At 45.6% G+C, this 24,384-nt stretch overlaps 1 protein-coding gene across 5 annotated transcripts in view; it reads left to right on the top strand.

Annotated features, from left to right (window-relative positions):
• The window catches only part of Ten-a (tenascin accessory), a 488,025-nt gene that overhangs the window by 116,776 nt on the left and 346,865 nt on the right, over nt 1–24,384 (top strand). The window contains exon 1 of one of the 5 annotated variants that reach the window (XM_046630320.2): nt 15,054–15,072. The exons of the other annotated variants lie outside the window; for them this stretch is intronic. The gene's annotated coding sequence lies outside the window, so the exon portion shown is untranslated. Of the gene's footprint in view, nt 1–15,053; nt 15,073–24,384 lie in introns of those variants that run through there. 5 annotated transcript variants of the gene reach the window in all.

Raw genomic sequence — 24,384 nt, 5'->3', positions numbered from 1 at the left:
GTTTTATTATACATTACGTATATCGTGAAATGCCGAGTTTCAGTTGGACCGAAAGAAAGGTACAGTGACGATAGACTGAAGATTGAAGCGACGTATATTTTACCTCCTAAATGTTTATAACTTCAAAATTTACTATCTTTTGATTCGGAATATATTTATACAAACTTACCGTATAATTTCTTTCGATTACCCTAATTCTCAGCGAATGCGTGCGATTGAAAGAATTCCAAAGAAAAATACCGCACATTTTTTCTTCTCTGTTTCCTCGGAAAATACAGTTGAAATCAGTTATTTACCTTCCTTACCTACCAGCGAAGGGTGGCAGGAGGTTGGATTATTCTCTGTTTATCTTTTTCCTTCTTCCTCACCGGGATCCGCAATCTCGGGTCTCGCCGAATCTGTCAACAAAAAGGATTCTGATAAGGGAGTTTTCAATATGCTATCCCTTCTCACCGAAGACGGAGAGACAGAGAGTGTGCGAGAGAGAGAGAGAGAGAGACGGAGTCACGTACGCTTGTGCGTGCGTATCGCATAAGCTCGGGTGATAAGATGCGACATATCCTGCAAGGCAGGATAGAATGGCTCAACCCACGAAGGATAACAAAGCTAACACACAAAAAATTTTGGCGTATAAGGTAGAATGTAAACCCTGAGGGTTGTTTAGAAGTGGCCAAAGCATCAGGGAACATATTTTATAGACCTAATTGACTATTACGGATTCCAGCTGAGGCTGGATGTGAATGTAAAAAAAATTTTTTTTTGTCCGCTAAAAATTAAGAACGGTTTTAGGGAGAAAATGCGCTGAGCTTGGTGCATCGCGATAAATTTTTCAGGTATGCGATATCTCCTTCCCAATTCCTTCAATCCATTAGCGGAACAGGCTGCTGCGGAGTTTCGTTCCTTCGCATAAAATACCTTAATACCGTTTTTTCCACCGAGTCACGCGCACTTTTCGCTCGTCGAGAGGGGGCGGCGGCATCCCCGAAACCTGGATGCTCGAAGCTCGGAGCCTCGGATCCCGAATCCCGCATGAATTAAACTAAAAGCTCAGCCAGCCGCCGAATTCCGGGTTTCGCGTTAGGAGAGGCAGCTGAGAGGATAGGAGAAGGCGGGGGAAGGGCGAGAAATTAAAATGTTTATGAATAAAATATCAAGAGTTATCGATTATATCTTGACTGTGGCGGATGTTGAGGGGGGGGGGGGGGGGGGGGGGGAAGCCGCGTGGTTCAAGCTTCGACCTACGACGCTTACTTTCGGAACACCACAGCGACCTCTTCCAGCGAAAGCTGCTCGGGGATGTCCGATGTCGCTTTTCAACTTCACTGCTTTTTTCCTCACCCCCTTACCGCGCCCACCTGGAACCCTCTTTACCTATTCTTTCACGCTTTTTTCCCACCGCTGCAGTACTTTGAACAAACTTCAACCACCCGACCTTTCTACCCAGCGCGTGAGCTTTGCTCGAACCGTAGCCGGAAGCTCCTGTGGAGGATCGACAGCTTGTAATTTCACGCCGGTGAGAGAATTAAATCAAGAGAGAACGAGCTAGCAATATTACGTATGCTGAGGGAGAAAGAGAGAGAGAAAATTTGAGAGAAGTTACGAGAGATTGGAAACGATGAGTGTAAATTCCAAGTGTCAAGTTCAGGTTTCGCATTGTGTGTGGCTTTACAATATTTGAAGCACCTGCTTTTTTATGCTTTGATTTAATCGCAGGGACGGCTTCTGTTTTGCCAAACGATAATTCTCGTCGTGCCAAAAATCAATGTAACGAATTCGAAGTGATTTCGGAATGAAATCTGGTCGATTTGTGGGCAAAAGGATTGCTCGAAGGCAGGCAATTAGAAGCCCTGAAAAAACAATGCGCTTCGACGAGTCAATATTTATCCAGAACACGTCGTCACCCTGGACCAGTTTTCATCCCACTCGGGGCGTGCAGCAGCCTCGAGGCTCGGGCGGTGTCCTAATTTGCGAGTTTATCTATTTCATCAGCTTTGCAACGGATGGAGCGGGGCTGAGAACGGGGTTAAGGGAGGTTCGGACGAAGAGTGGTGAGAGGAGCGTGCTGAGCGCGCAGAACTAGACGCGGAATTTGATTCACCGTTTAAGGCTATCGATCGATCGATCGAGGCCGGGGGCGAGATAACGGAGCTTCGCCATCCCACTTTCGTGTCGTATTTTCTACTCGAATATTGTATATGACATTCCGAATCCAAACTGGGATGTACTCTGACGTCTGAAGTAGCACGCGCGTATATCGTCCCAGGTGCAGTTGGGAAAGTGCCGCTTTCTCGCTTCGATCCTTATACTCGAAGACGAGTAAACCGCGGCTCCGAGACGAAAGCTCGAGAGCAAATACTCGACGATATCCTTATATTTAAACCGAGTCGCCGATGTCGGTGGGTTCCTTGAAAAAACCGCGTCTCCATCCACGCGGTGATTTTCCCTATTCAGGAAAATTTACCTCGAGAGCTGGCAATGCGCGTGGCGTGTCTTTCAATTTTCTAAAGAAGAATTTTCGAACTGTCTTTGAAGTTATTTCTTCCACATGCCTCAGCAGCGCACTCCACAAAACAGCTTCGGATCGCATCAAAGTGGACACTGCAAACAAATTTCTGTCTCATTCGAAGAGAATGCGCGCATGACTTTGCAAATAAATGCATAGATTCGAGGGAAAAATCTTGGAATTGTATTATTATTTTTCAAGACGAGATGAAACGCGGAAAGCATCGAAGGTCCCGCTATTCGAAGACATCAGAGGACGGATATAGAGAGAGAGACACACAGAGAGGCACAGCCTCGCTTTCTTGACATGAGAAAAACCAAAGTGCTCAGAGAGTAGGTACTTGCCATAGCTGGGGGGATGAGCGGAGCTGCATCAAAGATCCGGTCCGGCATCGTCGTCTTATACCTTGAGTAGTAAAAGTTGAGTCAATTCCAGCATCCGGAAATCCTTCGACGTTCCAGGCGCCGCTGGTTGAAATCGGTGGAATGGACGCGGCGTGGTCGACGGAAGTTGAGAGTGGTCCGGGGGGTTACCTTACGGGAAATGAGTTTAGAGTTTGACTTTGGGTCTGAAAGCATTTGGCGCGACAAGAGGTTAATGTATTCCATGGGTCGATGGTCAGTGGTCGAGCTTCGACCTCGTGACATAAATTAAAGTTGAATTTTCACCGCGGCTCCGCCACCATTCTCTCAAACTCACCTCTACCCTCTTTTCACCCCCCCCCTTTCTCCTGGTAATTCAGCGCCCTCGTACCACCGGGCAAAGAGCGAACGGCACGGTTCTTCGTCCTGTTACCGGTATGAGAAATTCTTGGTCCAGAGTTGCTGACAGCTGCGAGAAACGGAAAAGAAAGAAGCAGGGAGGGAGGGAGGATCTCGCGCATTTCTCACACGGCTGTCATGACGTTGCGTGATCGGAAATTTATTCATTCTATGAATCCGTGAACGTGTAAATTCTCCAACTTTATTATATTATCCGTGACGTGTTTTTTTCTTACTTCATTTTCTGCTTTTCTTTGTACTCTCATCCGGATCAAACTGCGGACCGAAAATAGTTTCGAACGGCCAAGAATGCGGTGTATCCGCTTTGCCGTGCTTGCGATATCTTTGCTCCGAACTTTGGACCCTGTTTATCGAGTACCCAGAATTCTCTCTTCGAATTCTTTCGATGCTTTAGCTGCTGAGGAACCGAAGCGATTTGCCTCACCCTAATTTTCTGTATAAAACAATTCCGATATCGGACCGGACTCATCTCTTTCGCTCTTGGTTCGTGATCGGAATATTCAAACCCGGTTATCTCTAAGCCGAGAAATGAATCCGGCTCACAATCCGACCCGAGATTAACGGCTGGAGGTTGTGAATTTTCACCGTGGATGATTGCGAGCGTATATTCAACTCGACTGCTTTAGGCGGTAACGAGTTGCCTCATTAGATAAACTTCGGCATGTTACGTTGATAATTGCAACGTTATGTACACGGAATCGCGTACAACACAAGATGGCGAATTTCGCAGTTCGAATATCGGAGTTTCGCTAAAACGCGATATTTTCCGACAGCGATATCTACTGAAAATTTGTCAACCATTCATAAAACAATTTTCTTCGTCAAATTGAAATACAAAGTGAACACAATACGAAGAGAAATGAAAAGAGAATTACACTCGGGGATAAAGAGGCTCGGTTTGAACTGCCTTTGATACTCTTTCTCAAGCGTCTCGGCTGCTCTCGAATGATATTAAAACGACCTCCTCCCCCATCATCTCCTCCAGATCTCACAATTACACCGCCTCGGCAACGACGGTGTTCGCACTTGAAATTTTTCGACAAACTAGTCGACCGGCGTTGCTATGCCGTGGAACCGGGAGACGTAATCCTAACAAGACTAGTGACAGCCTGTGGAGTAGGGTGCTCGTTGGAGTACAATTAAATGATCCAAGTCCCTGATTAGATTCCACGAGGGTCCATTCCCGGTATTCCGCTAGGAGATGTCTGCAGGACGGAAACAAGGTGAATTTACTTGACGGTAAAGGTCCGATGATTCGTCCAAGTTCGCGATCAATCGATCCGCGGAGATCTGCTGACTTCGCTGCGTCCTTGAGAAATTTTACCTCCTGAGTTTATTCAACGCGTTTCGATTGTACGGAAAAGGGTTTTGAAAAACGTGGTCGCTCTAACGCGAGTCGTTCGTCGGTGAATTGTAGCCAAGCCGCGAAATGTAATCGAGTGTAAGAGCCGCGCTCCGCCGAGGTCCTTGGTTCATGGATTTCCGGGACAGAAGCTGACCTGCAATTCGCTTGACCTGAATCTCACCGAAACTCAGCCCTGCCGTGCCATCCCCGGGTTTCAAGTCATCGTCGTCCTCGTCGCTCTTCGCGGATGCCCAACTTTAAATTAATTGTCTACATTTGTTGCGAAATTAATTACACTCGGGTTATATTGTTTCCCACGACTCTGCGTGAGTCCCGGCATTATTGGCCCGGGTCTCGAGTTCCTCGGGCCGGTAACCTGGGGTGTCTGTCCCCGTCAACAGACAGATGAAACTTAGTTCGCGGAGAACTGTGAGATCAAGACGCTGCGAGAGAGAGAGAGAGAGTAAACCGAGGGGTGTAAAACCGTTCCTCTCTCTCTCACTCTCTCTCCCTCGTAGCGTTAGTGGAAAGTGGATCGATATTTCACATCTACGAATTGGTGAAACGAGTAAAAATCCCGCGATCCTTGCAGCCGTATATCAATGGTATCGGAATGAGGACACCACGACTTCTCGGACTGGTTATATTATCGGCGGATTGAGAAACAGTCCATAAAAGTTTCTGAACTTGAAGTAGAGACTTGGTTCCACCTCCGCGAAGAAGACGAAGAAAAAGAAGAATAACCCGAGTCTCGTATGCGGCGTTGTCATTATACAATTTCGGGTCGAAAAGGAACGGCGGTTTTCATTCTGAGCTCGGTATAACGGATCGAGGAGAATAGCTGAGTTAAAATTGCGGCGAATTTATTCCGCTCGGATCGGAGATATTGGAAACGGAGATTGGCAACGTGGGATCAGGGAACGGGTTGCGGATGCCGAGTACAATAACACATCCATACCACCAGCGACGGAGACGTCGAAGGCCAAGCTTGGTTCCGGTGTGGGAAGGGCAAGTGGGTCGCATACCAGGTCAAGTATTTTCGCGGATCACCGGATCGCAGAATTTCGGTGCATACGCTCGTCCATGACGATGACGAATTCACAGCGTCCGTCCATTTCTACCCGCTAACTCGAATGCGGCCTTGCCTACATTCGAGATATTTCCAGCGAGGTTGGATTAAGCACGTGACGTAATCACCGCTGAGGGTTCACCTCCTATTTCCCAAAGGATCGGCCCCCGCATACACGACGCTGTAACGTCGCTCTGTGGCGGCTTGTGCTTGTCTTAATCAACCCTAAAATGAGACAAGCAACGAACAGCAAGCTTAGCTTCACTTCGAAGCATCGTGTTTCAGGATACGAATTTTCTATCCAATCCTGTTTTTATACAAGCTTTTGCACTTCCGTTCTCGAATGTGAAATTGGCTGGCGTTTTAGATAAGTTGAAATAGAGAGAGAGAGAGAGAGCGAGATTCTTGTACATCCAACCGCAGCATTATTTCGTACCAACAACTGTACTCTATTTAATGTACTTTCCAGCCACTCATTGGTCTCTCTGAATTGAGCAAAGATCGTTTTAGACACTGAACTAAAAGAATTCAAGTTCCACAGTTTCAATCATTGGTTTTGCGATGTCCGTTGGCTTCTTTCGACGACTTTTTACCGGATTAAAGACACCTTATATACTCAGGACGAAGGAGATCAGGATGACGGAAGAAATGAGATTCTGAATTCCTTACAAGCAGAGTATACATATGTATGTATACACGCACAATCTGCCGAGTCTCAGTCGTGACGTGGTTGGAAAAAGGAGAAGAGAGAAAGAAAGCAGGTGGAGGACGAGGGATCAAGAAAGGTGGCGAAGGTTCCGAGTGAAAAAGGACCGCCGGTTGAGTCCGGTTCAAGGGCGTGTTCCCGGTAACGGATGAATATCAAACGACAGGTCGACGAGGTGGGTGGGATTTTAAAATCGGGTGCTAAATCTGCAATTCAACAGTACCCACTGTAGTTCAAGATCTTCTCCAGAGGACCTCGTTACATCCGTGGAAAATGCGTGTGCATACGGGATATTAGAGCTGCTTGGATGCCAGCCGACGATACGTGTCGTATCCGTGTCGATAAAATTATATGCCTCGTCGACGATGTAAGAGAGACGTCGCTTTCGAGTAACAAGTTCACTCCGAGTCTGAACCCTTCGGGATGCAGCGCCAAGCCTCTTACTCGAAGGATCCACCAGCTAGTATCTTGAAAAGGAAGGAACCCCGAGATACGACTTTTTATTTTCACATTTTTCACTCTTATTTGCGAAATTTTTGTCAAATTTTCAACCCTAAATCGTAATTCGATGTATTTCTTACACCTGAAAGCTCGCGGATCATCGAATTATCGAGCGAAGCGATCGCTCGCTTTCGCGAATACGGTTGGAACCGAAGACTCAACTTTCGGAAAAAAAGTGACGCGAGAAGGCGTGCAAAAATTCTCGCTATGGGGATAAGCGCAACTTTTCCTCTCGGGTCGGTGGATATGTCATTTTACGACTTTTACTGCACATTGTGTACGTTATACCTGCACCCACGGAGTACATCACGTTTCGCAAGCACGCATTATAATACACCCGTGGAAAGTAGACAGATACGAAACAGCCGGACGACTGGCTGCTTCACGAGGGATGAGGGATGAGGGATGAGGGACGAGGGATGATTCTCTACGTGCCGTGACAGAGCAGCAGCCTGAGAATTGAATATTTATATTTCTATTCCGGAGTTGAATGGGCTCGGGCTTCTCCTTCTCACTCGTTCGCCAACTCGCCGACCTTTCTAGGCGGAAAACGAGCGGAGGTGATGTTTAAACTTGAAAATCTCGCGCGAGTCTTCCTCCAAGCTTGATTACCGCTCGCAATTAACGAGTTACAGAACTCAGGCTCACTTTTTTTTTTTTTTTTTTATTCATTTCAAATCACATCATCATTTTCAGCCGTTTTACGTCTGGTTTGTATAAGGTCGTGAATTTGTCACGACTTTTGCGATAAGGAACTTTTGAAACTCTTCGTATCGTTTTTTTTTTCTTTTCTTCAACTATTTCACGTTCTATTACACGTGTACGTATACGTTACCGAAAAACCTCGCGCAAATTATTTTCTCACCAAATTTCCTCCCGACTGATTCCGTCAACCTTCTTCACGTACATTTGCCACCGGCATTCGATTACATTCGGCACGACAAAGACCGAGTTACAATTTTTCCCTAGAAGTCTAATAGCCTTTCGTCGCGGTGGGTATTGACGATCGGATGGACTCTTCCCACCTCTACCTTCGACGCCTGGAGGGATTTTACTCGTTCTTTATTTTTTTTAAATTTTTTTCGTCTTCTTCTTTCTTCTCCTCTTCCGCATTTCTCGCGCAACTTTTTCGCAACCGTCCAGCAACAGCAGTCACGAGAACCATTCGTTCGTTCGCTTGCTCGCCCTCCGGCTCGCACAAATATTTAATCCGAAGGAAAATTGACGCGAAACGCGCGCCCGGCCTCCGGAATTAGATGAAAAATTCAGGGTCCAAAGAGAAGAGGAAGAAGAAGAAGAAGAAGAAGAAGAAGAAGAAGAAGAAGAAGAAGAAGAAGCAAGATGCCACTCTGTGTCTCGACGGGGGATGAGGAAGCTTCTTCTCCGTTCTCAGTTCGCGTCAAATTCTCATCTGCTGGGATCCTCATTTACCGCCGTTACTCTACCGGATAAATTTTGCATTTTTCCCACTTTTCCTGAACTCTCCGCTGTCCGTAGCGATACGTTACTTGCGTTCGAATAAACCGCCGGGGTAAGTAAAAGACGGAAAACTGACCAGTTATAAACTAAAATTGCAAAATATTTTGCATCAAAACTGTCTCACCTCAAATGGTCAACGATCACGAGTCTTTTGTTTCGTGAATCACCGATTAATAACAATGTGAAATATATTGAAAATTCTACTGCTCGAGCAATCTCCCAATCGTCTGGTGCAGACGACTGCAATAAAAAGGTTGCGTATTTTGTGAATCTAGTGGATCGTTCAAGTGCGCTCGGCTTACTTATCTCATCCGCAATTTACGGCGAATCTTCTCGTTTCTTTGGCGTCCACATGCCTCCTCCTTGTCGTAGACGTCTATGCATATTGTGCCCGATGCAGCAGCCGAGCTCGAGATATCGGGGCGGGAAAAAGAGGGAGGGTAGGTAATGTTCGTCGGAGGTGACGCGGCATTCCTCCTCCTCTTCCCGTAGGTTGAAGCTCTCCGGGGGGCGTCGGGACGTCCTGCGCATTTCAACATCCAACGGGACCACCACGACTACGTCTATCTACGTACGTCTTCTTTACCTATACGCCTATCCGCAGATAAACGGGACACTAGCTTTTCTCCGTGGAACGTTGCGGGGCCGGCTAAGCTCTCGGAGAGATATGCGGATTAGGAAATGCTTATCGTCGCCTCGCATTTTAACACCCCGGCTACCACACCTTCACGATCCCTAAGGACAAACCTAGTCTTTAGAGTTGCCGCGATACTCGAGCTGCTCCGTTTAAATTAACTTTTGCTGCGCTCTAATTTCTTACACCGTATACGTATACCTAGTTTCGTTATAATATTTTTAACGTTCTTCGAATAATTTTAGCCTAAAATTTTAACCCGAAATTATGTTTATTTCTCCAGCTCAACGTGTTGTTTCTAATTCAAAATGTTAATACAGAGTGTCGTATAGTAAGGCTCTCATATTTTTTCCTGAGTTTTTTCTATCAGAACTGGGTAATATAACTTGCGGGTGAATTAAAACAAAAAAAAAAAAACAACGATGTTCTATCCAATTACAAATTTTACTGACTTTACGAGTGATGGGACTAGTAATTTTTATGTCACCAATTATTACCATACTCGCGGAATGTCTAATTATAACGATTATTGACTCAATCCAATCATTCTAGGAAACTTCGTATGGCCAACAAATTTATATAAGTATGCTCATTTGCTCAATTCGACAGTATCTCAAATCTATAAAGACAGACATCATTAGCATTATTGATAAATACCAATTTATTATCCGTATATTAATTTGCTCACCTTCCAATTAAGCTAATTCAAAAATTCATATTAAAAAAAAACAAGACACTGTATCATGCATTAATCAGTCTATTACTTTATTCAATTTAAACCAAACGACCGGCAAATAAGTTGGATTAGACTTGCTCAACGCGATGTAAAAAATGTGATATATGTAACGTACATATTGAAAAGCCCCGAGTGAAATCCGGCTGATGTTTGGACGTTAAGGTAAGCCGGTCTTCTCATAAGTCCGAATACGGTGCACATGCGGCATTCGCATAGGTAGGAATGCACGTTCTGAAAGAGGAAAGAGGAAAGAGGAAAGAGGAAAGAGTACCACGAGAGGGTGGCTCTGAATTTCCGACTTTGGATCCATCGAGTGAAATAGCACGACTGGCGCGGAAGTAGCGATGACGTTATCCCATAAATCTCGGGGAGTCGTAGCTGTTGGCGGTGCATCGAGTCGGTGCAACGCGGTGCAGGCGAGAACTGGGCCGTGCAACGCGCGCTATCGATGCACCGGGGTGGAATAGCGACGCCACCCCCTCAGATCGCGCCCCGGAATCCCCGAATGCCATTCCACCCCCGTCGTACCTTATCACCGTTCCCACGTGAATATGATGCGAAAATCGCGGTGCAGTCGCGCCTTTGGTTTCGCAAGAATTTCGAGCTCGTATAAATTCTACGTACGTTTCATTTGATAATCCGTGCCCGTGAGTGATTTCTTGTATTTAAGTAGAAAATAAAATCCGTACGTTTATGTACGTTTATGTCGGTGTTTCAATAAATAATTGTTTCAATTGCAGAATTGATATCGCGACGCTTGGACTGCTCGCGAATAAGTTTGAATAACGAATCGGTGAAAAAATTTTATTGAAAAAATTAATAAAATCGATTTGCTAAATATTACGGTTGTTGTTAACTTTTTTTGCGACAACTTTTTTTCACGCCTCCTAAACACGAGACTCACTCTCACCGAGCGAAACGAGATGACGACGACGACGACGACGAGGCGACGTTCGTCGGGCTATTCTATGGGTATAATAACGTGCGAGAACATTCTCTCGTTATTATACCTACGGACGATAATTTATTCCAGCCAGTGTGTCCAATTAACGAAGTGGATGTACTCTCCCTTGAAATGGACAATTTCCCTAAGTGGATACGGCCTGTGAATAGATGTGTGCGAGCACGTGACGTACTGACACGAATATACGGAGTTATACGTGTAGTTGTTCATGGATTTCATACGCGACGGTTCAACACCGTCCGATATCTCTATATATATGTGTGTGTGTGTGTGTGTGTGTGTGCACGTACAGAACACACACTGTGCTTCACTGCCACGTTGCCATATTCCAATTTATTCAATCAATCGATCTACTGTTTATACGTCCGCCGGTATCTTGCGAATTACCAGATACGCCAGCGAATAATACGTATCGAATCCTTCGTCCTCGTGCGTCGATCGATGCCCCGGGAAATTTCATCCAACGTCATAATCCAACCGAAACGAAGAAGAAAAATCGAGGTAAAAATCGCTCCTTTACCTCCGGCAATTTTATTGCTTTTTTTTTTTTTTTTTTTGGGGGGGGGGTATATAAAATATTGCCCGAGTATGAATTTTTGTTATTCTCTGAAGGAATAATTTACGCGGTTATGGAGAATTGTGGTTAATTTTTTTAAATTTCGTTTTACGATCCATCGCAGCACGTCTCGCACAATTTATATACTGTTATAAAAATTTCGGGGAACTGTGACTTTTGCTCGATATTAGAATATTTTTACCGATTGAAGAAAAAAAAAAAATAAATAAACACTCGACTCGAGCTTCTGCCGCAGATCGCGGGTACGAATTGTTCGCGAATTTTAAACAGGGCCAAATTTATCGTACGAATTTCGGGCGAAATACAGTACGTGTAGGTAATGCGCGTAAAATGGATCAGGAAGATCAGTTGTTCCACGTTAGTTACAGCAAACTCCTCTGGCAAACGTTCCCTTCTATAATATACGTATCCATTGTAACTACGTACGTATACAGCATACCTATACACGCATACGTTGGAAAAGCATCATCGGCACCCCGCCGGTACGTCGCCTCGCGTAGTTTCCTACTTCCGGGTATAGTTGAAGCTACGGGACAAACTCCGGTTAGGAGAACAACAGACCAATCTGTCCTCGAAAGTTTCACCGGGAACCGATCCACATTGCCTTGGTGCACGTTGCACACCTACAGGAGTGTGGTACAGACGCGTTTTCAGTGTAAACTTGTGTACGTAGACGCGGCGTCGCCTTTATTTCTATCTCTCTTTCTCTCTCTCTCTCTCTCTCTCTCTCTCTCTCTCTCTCTCTCTCTCTCTCTCTCTCTGCTACCGATCTGCAGCGTCACCTACATTTACGCTAGGTATCCAACATCGCGGGGCGAGAATAGGGGATGGAGTTGACGACACGGTTATACACGACGACCTTTGACCCCGGGTCAATTGCGGGGGATTATGCAACCTGAGCTAAGGAATCTCTCGGGCATATGTGCATCGCGCTTATTTCGTGTCGCCTTTACAGTTGGATTCAGAGAAATGTCACGTCGCGGCGTCGCAAGATGAAGTTTAAGTCGTCTGTATTACACAATCAGGCATAGTTCGCTTGTAAAAATTTGACAATTAAGGGGGATTTATTCCGATTTGTTAAAGCTGATAACGGGGAACTAGTAACAATTGAATTGGACGCGGAAAGATACCTTATTACCCATGAGTATAAGAAATAGATTTTCGCGTCAGAAACGGACATTCTTATGTCAAACAGAAAACTTGTATTTCTGGCAAATTTTTACAAATATTTAATATGGAATAAATGGCGCAAGGAGAGATTGTAATAATTTCATTGCGAGTGTCGACCAATGAATTTGATCAGAATTTAATTTAAAAATATTGATCGAACTGCCTTGTTTTTTTCGTGACGTGTACCTACAAATACCAGAGACATTGCGGTTGCCTTATTTCGTAATGAACCCATAAATATTTGCCCGGGTATTTGCAAAACCGCCTCTCTCGCGGTATTGAAAAGACGACGTCCATACGGGTTTGAGTTTAGAATTTATACACCGCTGATTTATTCCTCGAGAAAGTCCCGGATCCTAGTTTGCGCGGACTTTGCGCGTTGTATATATTTGTGTGCAGAAGCCGCGTGTATGTCGCAAGTCTGCAACTGTGTAAACGCTGAGGAATTTGTATTTTTATCTTTGGAAAATAAAAAGAAGACGATATAGAAAACTGTGCACCAATAGTTTTGCACGAGGGATCGGCTCGGCAACCCGAAGGACATAATTCACCCGCTACATAGCATCCTTGATATATGGATGGTCGCTTCGAATAGCCGCGAGTTCTGAGACCTTCCCGTTCCCTCTTCCTCATCCCCTCTCACCTTTGAAACCTCATCCCTTCGGAACGAGGACCGCAAACAGAAACAAAGATACGATTTATGGCGAGCCACAGCTCTGCAGCTTGTTTCAAGATCCACCCGATTCATAATGTTCCCCGAGATGTTGCGCAGGCACAGTTCGCACGAGTTGTGTTTCGACCGAGGAAAATCTCGCCAATTTACTTGCGATTTCGCAGCAGGCTCGTGTTTTTTATTTTTTTTTTTTATCAAATCATTTATTGTATCGTTCGCAGACTTCTTTTCGTTACTTTTATTCCAGTTTTAATCAATCATTTGATTGTTTCTTTTTTTTCTCTCTCTCTTTCGTGGTCGGTCTAAAATCCTTAGATTTTCCAAAAGTATCATTTATCGGTAAAGGATTGTATCAGTAGAATGAAAGGAAACTAAAAGTTGGCGAGGAACTTGCAAAATTTAGCTCAATTGTTCACACGAACGGGCGGATGAGAATTGAGAAAGCAATTTTGGGATGATTGTACGTAAATAACGGGCGAAATCGCGGGCAACGAAAAACCTTCACCGATTAATCAGCTATGTTTCGAATGGTTTCTGACGTGGGGTAAAATTTGCCGAAATCAGGACTTGATAGGCGATAAAATGTAAGAAGGAGGTGAATAATATTACTTATCTTCCCGCACCGCGTCTGCTCCTGACTCGAAATAATTAATTGGTATCCGGTACTTCCGGTGCAGGTCTCCTCAAATATATACGCGCACTATGTATGTACGTATAACGCAGCTAAGACCCCCGCGAGGCCTTATGAATATTGCGCGCTTATTAGGCATATATACGCAGGACACGTCAAGTAGTTTCCGCGAAAATTTATACACCTCCTGTATATTATACCAAACAGTCGGCCGTTAAGGGTGTATACGTATACGGTATATACCTACCTGTAAAAACGGCGAAATTTGTCGGTAGTGTTGAGTTTGAAAAAGCGGATACTCTTACGATCGTTTGTTTCGTATTCGTTAGTCTTCCCCCTCCCCCCTCTTGTATATACTTGTAAAACCGTCGGTCGACGGCAGGTCACCCCCTGCAGAAATCTGTTACATAACTCTGGGAGACGAGGAGAGACGAGGAGAGACGAGGAGGCGGAGACTGGATGAAAAAAAATGTCAGGCAACAAATTGCGCTTTCGCCAAATTAGAGTCCATTTTCCTGCAGCTTTGTTTCGTCGTTCTTTCTCTCTTTCCTTTCCTTTTTCTTTTTTTCTTGTTGTTTGTCATTTATTCACTGCTCGGTGTATCCGAGCGACGATCGCCGCTGGCGTCGCTAAAACATACGGCAAGAAACGTCGAGTTCGACCTTAACGTCGGAGGCTGGAAAGCTGCGATTCAACCCGTGACGTGACGAGGCCAGATCATCCCGGAAACAGTGAAGGGTGGTTGAAGCGAAGCCAATGCGATCATAATTACCCTGCAGGAACGGGACGGTCTAGCCTCCAGGATTTTGCAATCTAAACGGTGATCTAAATCGTCCAATCAGTGGGCGTCATTACTACCAACGTGATTTAGTATAACAGCACCGCCGTTTCTCACGCGTGGCCATTGTAGAAAGCTTCGCGATAGCCGTGATAGGCTCTAATAGGAATCAACCCCGTGGCGCCTCGACCACCATCCTGCAGACCCATCGCGGACACCCAATTAATCTGCGGTGTTTGGTAAACCGGTAGGTAATTTCACTCCGCTTGTGTAATACGCGTGTTTTGCGTCTCCGGGGCACAGAGTAGATTTTACCCAAATCATTTCCCCGGGGGATATCGACTGCAGCAGGACTGCGAGTCCCTGACAGCCATGCACGTCGTTAACCTCGATCCTTCGTGTTTGTCACATTTTTTTACTAGCGCATTGCCTGCGATCGGTCCAATTTTTTAATTTCTCTTTTTTTTATCTGATTTCAGGTAAACTTTCAACCCGATTCCATTCGAGAAGGGAGCATTTTTTCGGTGAGATTTAACGAGTCTTAATTTTCCTTCAAACCTATCATGCAATTTTTTTGTCGATTTTACAAACTGTCCGAGAACCTGATTTATACTCTAGATCTGCGTTGTTACGATATTTGAACTCATTTCTTATACATATGAGCCATGATTCGGACTGATCGGTACGAGGCCGCGCTGAATAACGCTCGTACATGTCAAACGATCCTCATGGTTTTATTACTCGTCCTGTTTGCACACTTCCAAGAAGATATCTGCACTACGTGAGCTTTCGCACAATTGTATATGTATACCCGGGAAACGTCGCTGCGCAAACATCACAACAGTTTCTAATCGATTTCAGTCGCGTCGGTATATTCCAGACAGAAACCATACCATTTCACCTGCAGACAGGTGTATGAGTTATGATTATTCTGTATTCCAGCGGTAGCGGGATATACGTCGATACTTGGCTCAGTTATCTTTATCGTAGAATATTGTTTCCGAAGAGTAACGCACGGATATCGGATAAAGAATTCGAGCGTTGATATTAAGAGCTTGAAATTGAGGAACATTTGAGTATACTTGATTCGAAAGCAATTGAAGAAAATTTTGAGCAATCTTAATGCCTGCAGTTTATCGGCATATGGAAAAACGTTCGCACGTCGTCGAATCTAAACTGTGTAAAGGAAGAAAAAAAAGATCGGAAATCGAGGCGCTGAATCGCGGTAAGCATCGCGTACTAGGATCTGAAAATACCGTCCGTGAAGGGTTATAAGTCAGGGTGTAATATTCGGTAAACTGAACAGCGAAGTGCATAAGGTGTAAGGTGAGAAAGCGTGAAAGCGTATTGGAAGTCTGAGATACAGATGAAGAAAGAGATGGCGAAAGGAGGAAAAGGAGTTGATGGAAAACACGAAGGCGGAAGAGGAGCAATTGGATTGCCTTCGCCGAGGCAATCCTGGTTTAGAAGGTGCATCGATGCAAGGGGAAAGCCGGCCGGAGCTCTGCTCGGAAGCTCGGCGAGCTTGAATCGCCGCAAGGCAAAAGCCTCTCTGGGTAATTGTCTGTAAATGATATATCGCCGCAAGCCCTGGGATCAAGTGACAATTACTGCCGCTTTTCTCCCACTCTCTCCCTCTCTCTTATTTATTTACTGTTTATCCCCCCCCTCCCCCCTTTTTTAATCCTTATTTATTCGTCGCCCATTTTTGTTCCATTTATTTTTATCTATCCTTATCCGTCTTCCTTCGATATCTTTTCCAACGTTGGTTTTGATTTCGTTTTCGGTTTTACCGTATTCTACACCCATACACATTTTACGTTTGTACGCCTGTCTTTATTCCACCTGAGGGGACTTGTCCCGGGGCGAATAAACGCTTCTCTCTCCTTTTCCGCTTCCTGCGGGACAATGACGCGTGCCCTTCAGAACCGCGAGCTTTGATATGCCTTCCTGCATGGGATAAACGTTCGATTCCCTGTCACTGCGCAGCGAATGCGAATGGTTTTTTCATACAACGCGTGTTTGGCTCTCGTATAGCATATTTTCGAGTTTCAATGTCTTTGTTGAAATCATTTGTTACACTTATAATTGAATCGCTGGTGAGTGGCAACAACGGACGGATGGGACGGTTTTCATTTCATCAACGGTATAGGTGTATAAACGCGATGGAAAAATTTCAGCGAACAAAAGACGTGTACGATAACATGTGGCTGAGGATGGGGCAAAAAAAAAAAAAATAAATAAAAAATTCACAACCGAATCAATTTTTGTTGAAAGTTAATCAAGTTGAGTGGTTCGTCGTTTCATCGCGAGCAGCCATGCAACGGGATGGTTTTCATCTCTGTTACATTTTACGTTTGCGTCATGCCGACGACGGTAGGAGAGAGGAATTATTTCCTGCAGATCTGCTCGTTCCGCATTATCGCGCTTATTCATTTTTTAAGCCTCGGTGTTTTCCTCCACATTTTTTTTTTGTCTGTTTTGTTTTTTAAATTTCGTTTATTTTTTTTTATTATTTCCCGCTTCTCTGCCACGATTTTTCTCGTCATTTGATATTCCGCCCCTGTATCGTAGTAGTTTTCTTTTTTTTTCTTTGTTCGATTTTACGAAATATATAAATTTTTTCCTCTGCGCGCCCTTTTTTCCTTCTTTGTTTTTTCTTTTCTTTTTATTTTTATATATACTCCTTTAACGCGAACCCCTCTCGCCTGCACTGATGTATCAGCCTCCATTCAATCAGGGCATCTTGTTTTAAGCCCGGCTACGAACCTCCACCCTAAGCGCCAATCATGTCGACCCGACCTGATAGATGGTGCCGATTCACCGTAAAAGGATACCCTTCTATCGTCCCGTCGTTCCATCGTCTTATCCGCGGATCGGTGGATCACTGGATCACTGGATCGAGAAATTGTGATGCTATCCCAGTATTCTATTCGAGCTAGGCTACTCCGGCTCAATGACGCAGGGCTTTTCCTCACGGCATGCACGCCAAGGGTTATCAATTATACCTACCTGTACCAAAATTTAATCTTACCTACACGCAACTGATCATTTTCCGGCAACGTGGTTAACTGGACAGTGAACGGTGGACGGAAAAACTCTTCGGTACAACAAAGAAATCGGCTCAATGTTCATGCTATGATCCATTTTTGAGCCGTAGTTCTTTTTTCTTCGATTCTTTTTAAAAGTAATTCTTCAGCAGTGTTTCCATATCCTTTCGTGTATTTTTTCGTTTTTCAATACAGCTTCCAAAAGTACTACTTAAAAATTATACACTGATTGCGTTACGTTTGTAGCAGAAATTTAGCGTATCATTTAGGGAAAAAAGGGGTGGGATTAAAAATGTGGAAAGATAAGAAGATAGAAGGGTAGCGGCGAAGAATTTTTAAAAACGCGAAAATTTAGCTCGTAAGGTTTTATCGTACATAGAAAATCTAAGGATAGAAAATTTCAAATGTAAAAAAGTCGACGTGTAGAAAGCCAAAGTATAAAATCGTCTTAACGAATGAGAATATCACCGTCGCCGATTCTCTATATTTTTATTGGACCCTGTATGCTTTGACTTTCCTAATTGAAAAATTTGATAAAACAGAATTTAGTGACTGATACATTTTTTTTTTTTATCGTTTCATATTCCCATCATCACCTAAGAGAAATCCAGTATTTCTCCTTTAAACCTTCGGATTCGAAAGACGAGAAGTGAACTCCGCCGAAAGAAGGGTCGACAAAACCTCCTTAAAATAATAAACAAATAGAGAGATAATCGATAATCGAATTTGGTAGACAACGGGCCTCGCGAACCGGAGTTTCGGGCAAGGCCTCAAACTCGTTCCGCAAGCCCCGATAAAATAATCAAGCGTAATAGGCAACCCACACGGCGGATTCGCAAAGGCAGGGAGTATCTGGTGGGCGGGTATGCTGCGCTGGACCGTGAATTTTGTATGTCGGATCGGGAACGGGACGGATGAGACCAGCGGGAGTGCTTTGCAGCGCGAATAGCGCGGCGGCGGCGGCGGCGGCGGCTCGAGCTTGCACGTCCATTGTCTGACTCTGGACTTTGGCTGACCGCATCTAGTTCCTACTACTGCGGCCGTAGCGGCTCGGAGCTTTACAATCGTGCGGAACAACCGTAAAGCCGGGCTTGGCGGGCTTTATTCGCCCTCTATACTCGCGTCACGCCGATATTTTTCGGCTGGGCGTCGTTTTGAGGCTAGATCGGTGTTATAGTTTCGGCTGTGAGACGTTGCTGCTACGGTATGCATAGGACGTTGTAATCTCTTCCGGAACACGGATATGATACGTACATGGGTACGAGGAGAAAACTTTAAGCTGTACGAAACTGTAACACTCTCCAGACCTTCACACACGCGCACACACACACACACACTCGCGATCTCCTAAGCCAGGCTTCTACTTCGCCCTGTGCGTGGGTGTGTCGGGGCGAGCTTGTGTTGTATAAGTAGTTTGCAATATGCCCCGATCCACGTATTCTACATCCTACTACACCTCGTGCATAAAATCACTGCCGATCCTCCTTCGCTCTCACCCTCCCCTACCCTCCCCAACCCTCCCGTCCTCCCGACCGTCTATTTTCCAACCCCTATATGTAGACCTCCAGACGCCTGGCTTAATTTATTTTACAATTAACCGGCGGACTACTTTCGACGAGATAAATTAATTTGCATGAATAATTGGAAGGGTATCGATTCATCGAAATGAAAAAGCTTCCGGCTACAGCTTGCAGTGGATTACTTCCGTTTCACCCTCAGACGGTGATCTCTTAATTTCTAAAGCTTTGCGGGGATGATATATATATATTCGCTATTTTTTCCAGAACGACTCGCTGATAAACATGGCAATTTATTCGTCTTTTTTTTTTCTTTATTCGTTCTCTCTTTATCGGTTCATCAGCTTCTGCTCAGTTTTTGCTCACCGTTGAATAGAGCCAGCCTCTACGATGCTGGGAGGGTATAAATTACCGAACGGTGACCAAGCTAAGCTTCTTTTGGCGGAGACGTTAATCGTTGGAAAATATGTGACCAAAGGAAAGAAGGGGGAAGCTCGTTCGTCTTGAGCAATCCAGTTTAATCCAACCGTCTGCCAGCCAGACGGAAGCTAGCCGGTGTCGTTCTCCGACGGTGAAAATAATTTTTATCTCTCGAAATCCCTTCCTTCCCTTTTCTCCGCAAAAATTATCGCCATAATCTACCATCGCGGCAAAATGTTCTCGACTATATTGCACAACCGCAACCCGTCGGATGCGGATGTTGCTCAACACCGAAAGCTCAAAGTTACGTTATACACGTCAGGCAAAGTTCTGGCTTCCATCTACCTAGCTTTAAGTAGCAGTGTTGATTCCACGGTACAATTAGACAACAGACGACGGTGCTCCTGGCTTACTGGTCTGGCCGACGTACAGTGGAAACAAGCTTTGCTTGATTGGCTCGACTCGACGACGCGATCCGTCATTTGCAGGCAATTACTCGTAATGGCGGACTCCGCTTAGGCTCGGGTTTATCGCCAGCTGGCTGCACTCGGCACTGTGCTTGCAGGCTGCTCGAGTCCCGCGGCAGTTACACTCCGGAGAGACTGGTTGCAGACAAAATCATCCCGTTGTGCGTATATGTTGCAAAAGTAAAGCACCCACCGAGAAGCGGTTATCTTTATTTTGGTCGAGGTTGTTGATTAGGAACCGCTGAACAGTCCAAGTCTGAGAGATTTGTGTGCCCCCGATCCAAACGTTACCGAGGTGCACAATTTGAATTATTTGAAGAGCCTCGAATGGCTTCATCCCCATTACCGCGCGGTGGCTAAAACTTTTCCTATTTTCATCGTCGTCGTCGTTGTCGTTGGGGGACGTTGACACACTGAACTCGGTTGGTATAATTGAAAGGGAATTCCAAGGGCGCATTTCGACTCAAAAATAAGGCGAGGAAAATCTAATCATGAAATCCGGAATTCTTTTTCTTGTAAAATTTATTTGCTGAAAGACGGGACGTGCGAAGGGTAACCGGAGAGCTTTTAGCCCCCGAAGCAGCGACTAGTGGCACTTCTCTTCTCCTTGGTACATGGCGCGTGGATATCGGCGAAACGTTTTCTAGGTAGAATATCTCCTTGTCTTCACTATGCTGTATAGGAGACATTGGTGTGCTGGTGGTGGTGGTGGTGGTGGTGGTGGTGGTGGTCGCTCACATGAGACCGGGTTACGCCAGAAAGGGTGAAGGACGACGAAGGGGGACGAGAGGGAGCGCATCGTCGACACTTTACTTTGTAAACAACGTCCTCTCCCCTCGATGTTTTCATGCTTGATGAGAGTTTGTGGAGTAGAACGGCTACACCCAGCAAACGCCTGACTGACACCCTTATGACGTCACAGCCTCGTCAATGCTCAGCTTTTGATCGACCCCGCGCGAATTCTAATCCGTCATACGATTGCGTCGGTTGTTTTTCCAGAGAAACAGATATTTTTGTTCCATAGCTTTGAAAGGACCGTTTTCTTCCTATTTTTCTTTCGCACGGATGTCAATTGCGTTCTCCGATGCTTTGAATGTGAAAAATTCGTGAAATGAATTTCGTAACTCGAAGTTCTAGAATCTTATTCCAATGGAATGAAATTCTCCTTTCCAATGGTTTCCTCAAATATATTTATAGCGCGGTAAGAGAGCGTGGTTATAGACTGTTTCTAAAACTAGTCTCGTATCGTCTACTATGTCTGCTTAGCCAGACATTGCATTACACGCTAACTTTATCCAAAGTAGTAACGGCGAATAAAAAGGAAAATAAGGAAGAGGTAAAAGTTTAGCAGAAGAGGAAAGTCTGTTTCTGAGTGTGAGTCCAGGATAGGCGACAGTTGGAGGTGTAGGTGAGATCGAAAATCAGGAATTCTCGTCGTCTACAGAATAAAACTAAACGCAAGAAGATATACATCCATGTAAAGCTTTGCCCCAGTTGTAAGAAAGTTGTTAAAGTGGTTTTAATTTTCTCCCTATATACGCTAACGCGATAAAATTTCATGCTCCTGTCTGTCGATAATGAAACAACCCTTACCTCGGAGTCTCTTTACCGCTAAACAAAGACATAAAATATACAGGGTTCGATTATAATTGAACGCCCTATTTTCCTTCCTTCTCTCTTTCATCGTCGGACATTTGCGATAATTTCAATGCGAGCCCTCGCCCAACGCGTCCTGAATAAAACTTCCCGACGACCTGTAACGACACTTTAGCCATCCAGCACCGCGTTCTCCGGCAAATAATAATCGATCCGGAAAGCTTCGTGCTTTCCACGCGCGAGTCCTGCATGTAATCTACGTGCCGATGGATCGGCCGCCTGTTATCCGACTTGCGGGCTGGTCTTCCCGTTCGTTTCTACAGCCTCTGGGAAGCCCCGGCACATCTACCGTGCCCCGTCCCAAGAGTAGTCCATTACGCTTTGTCTTTTAAGCACACAGAGAGATCGGGCTAAAGGGGGAGGGAAAGCGAGGGATGGAACGACCGAGGGATCTACGAGAGAGCGAGGGAGCTTTGTACGAGTTCGCAAACCTCCTCTCCTTTCGACCGCGCGATGTCACCGCGCTTAAACCTTTCCTCCAACGATCCGCGAAAGGTCTCCTCCTCTCTCCCTCTCTCCCTCTTTTTATTTTCCCTCTTTTCGCGGGACCCGCATCCATCTCTGACCCAACGCCGTAGTTCGACACCCTGCAGTGACGTGTCTATCGCCATGTAGCGAGTGTCTTACGAGTGTCGACGAACGTCTTCGAAGTCGGCCTCCTTCGATCCGATTCCCAATTAATTTTCTTTGAATTTTTTATACGCCGAGTCGAAGGCAAGGTCGAATGCACGGACTCTCGGGTTTCGCCTTGTTCCTCCCCCCCGGGAAACCGGGCTGAGACTGTCGTTTGAGTCGGGGCTTAAACGGCGTCCAGTGAAGATTAAAATTTAATTATTTACGCCGAGGAGCAGGCGGGCATCCAAAGCGAAGTTCAACGACGGGACAAGTTGGAATAACTGATTAACCCACCCCCGAATACGACCCGAGACAGCGTTCAAATCCTTCCGCGTAATCCGGGCTACTGGAGCAGATTCATCTCCGCGTCTCGTTCTCCTCCTTCGCACGAAGTAAGAGCCCGGGGTTTTAACCCGATGCTTGGAAAAGACGGAGTCGGTTCTTGGTCGACTTCCTAATTTCCCCCGCATTGATCCCGGCTGGTGAACAGCTATGGACAGGCGGTCATGGGCTGGACGATGGGTCAATCATCCGGCTCTGGCTCTCATCTCGGATCCACCCTGGAGAGCTTCGCTTCTGTCTCCAACACTGCAGAGGCAACAGAGGCTAATGAAGATGTTTGTCAATACTGGCTCGGTTGAGGGCCGTCTACTGTCTGCTCGAACCTCCTCTTGGCTGCATGCTTGCTTGCTTGCTGCTGCTGCTGCTGCTGCTGCCGATCCCTGACTCTCCGCGTGTTTGCCTGATTGTGTGTGTGTGCCGCTGAATGGGACGCGAGGAGACATCTCGCCCGGTTGCTCAATGGAGCCTGTCGTGTACCCGGGCGGGTCGGTGACTCGAGATAGGTACAACATTGCAGGCCAATATTGAATTATAACCCAATTCTGTTAACTGACAAATTAAATCCCGCTGCTCGGAGCCGCCTTGACTGGTCCCTGACTTGGAGCAGATGACTCGCTCTCTTGTTTCCTTTTTCAACCCGTGTACACATCAGGCGTATATCAGTCTGAAATTCGATTATCCTCATGTCTGATTCATCGAAATGGATCGGGCCGTGTGTCACTGTGAAAAGAATACTCGTTCACCGGAAAAGAGAAATTCCGCTGATCGCGGTCACACTTTTTCCCTATACCTGCGATGAATATTCGATTGAGGTACATATTTTCTCGGATAGTCGGGGGAATTGCCGGAAAGGCGGTGCAGCCGTATAACCGGAAACGAATTACTTCGGCGATAAAATGGTACGCGCTATGCAACACCTTGAAGCGCTTGGGAGCTTTTGAACGTCGTGTGTAAGGATCGTTCCCAGATGAGACATGAATACAAAAGGGTCCTGCATTGCTCCTAAATTTAAGCTCGAGTGGTAGGCACGGTGACAAAGCTTTGTGGAAAATAGCTGGCCGGAAGTAGTTGAAGGGCGAGACGAGGTGGAAACTGGGGTAAAGGTGGAACGTTCGAGGTACATCGGGAGAGAACAAAAGATCCCTCGAGGAGGATCTTTAATCTACATCCTGCAGTAGAAGGAGCCCGGCGAGAAACTCCCGAGTCGTCAAAATTTCTCTTATCCTTAATTCCGAACTTCGAAGCCGTGTACGTTTTAGCTGCTGCTACTGCTGATGATGGTATTTAGAAAGTTCTCTCTACGGTGACCTTGAGACACGATTTGGCGATGCCGCTTTGAGCCTCCGTTTCGTTAAGCCAGCGAGTCTAATCCAACGAAGATTTTGCTTACAGCTAAACCGTTCTCTCTAGACAACGAGGGTCGAAAGGTCGAAGGAAGGCGCGCCGAGGTTAGGTCAGATTAAATTTCCTCCAGGCTCCTCCTGTTAGCCGCGTCAGATCTTTATTTTAGCACTTTTATATCTCGGTGTACGTGCCTCCTCCTCCTCCTCCTATTCCTCCTATCCAGCCAAAGATCTTAAGGACTTTGCTTCTCGTTTGAGAAACCTGATACGACTATCAAAAATGAACGGAGAGAAACCAGGGGCAAAGGTCGTGCCAAGAAATAATGCGAATAAGAGAAGAAAGGAAATGTTTTTCCGCGACGGTGTCCGATCAAGGTTTCAACGAAATTGAACTCATGGAGAAATTTTTCTCCCCCCTTCAAGTTC

The sequence above is a fragment of the Neodiprion pinetum genome, chromosome 6, assembly GCF_021155775.2.
Source record: "Neodiprion pinetum isolate iyNeoPine1 chromosome 6, iyNeoPine1.2, whole genome shotgun sequence".
NCBI lineage: Eukaryota > Metazoa > Arthropoda > Insecta > Hymenoptera > Diprionidae > Neodiprion > Neodiprion pinetum.
This window is presented reverse-complemented; position numbering and strand designations above follow the sequence as displayed.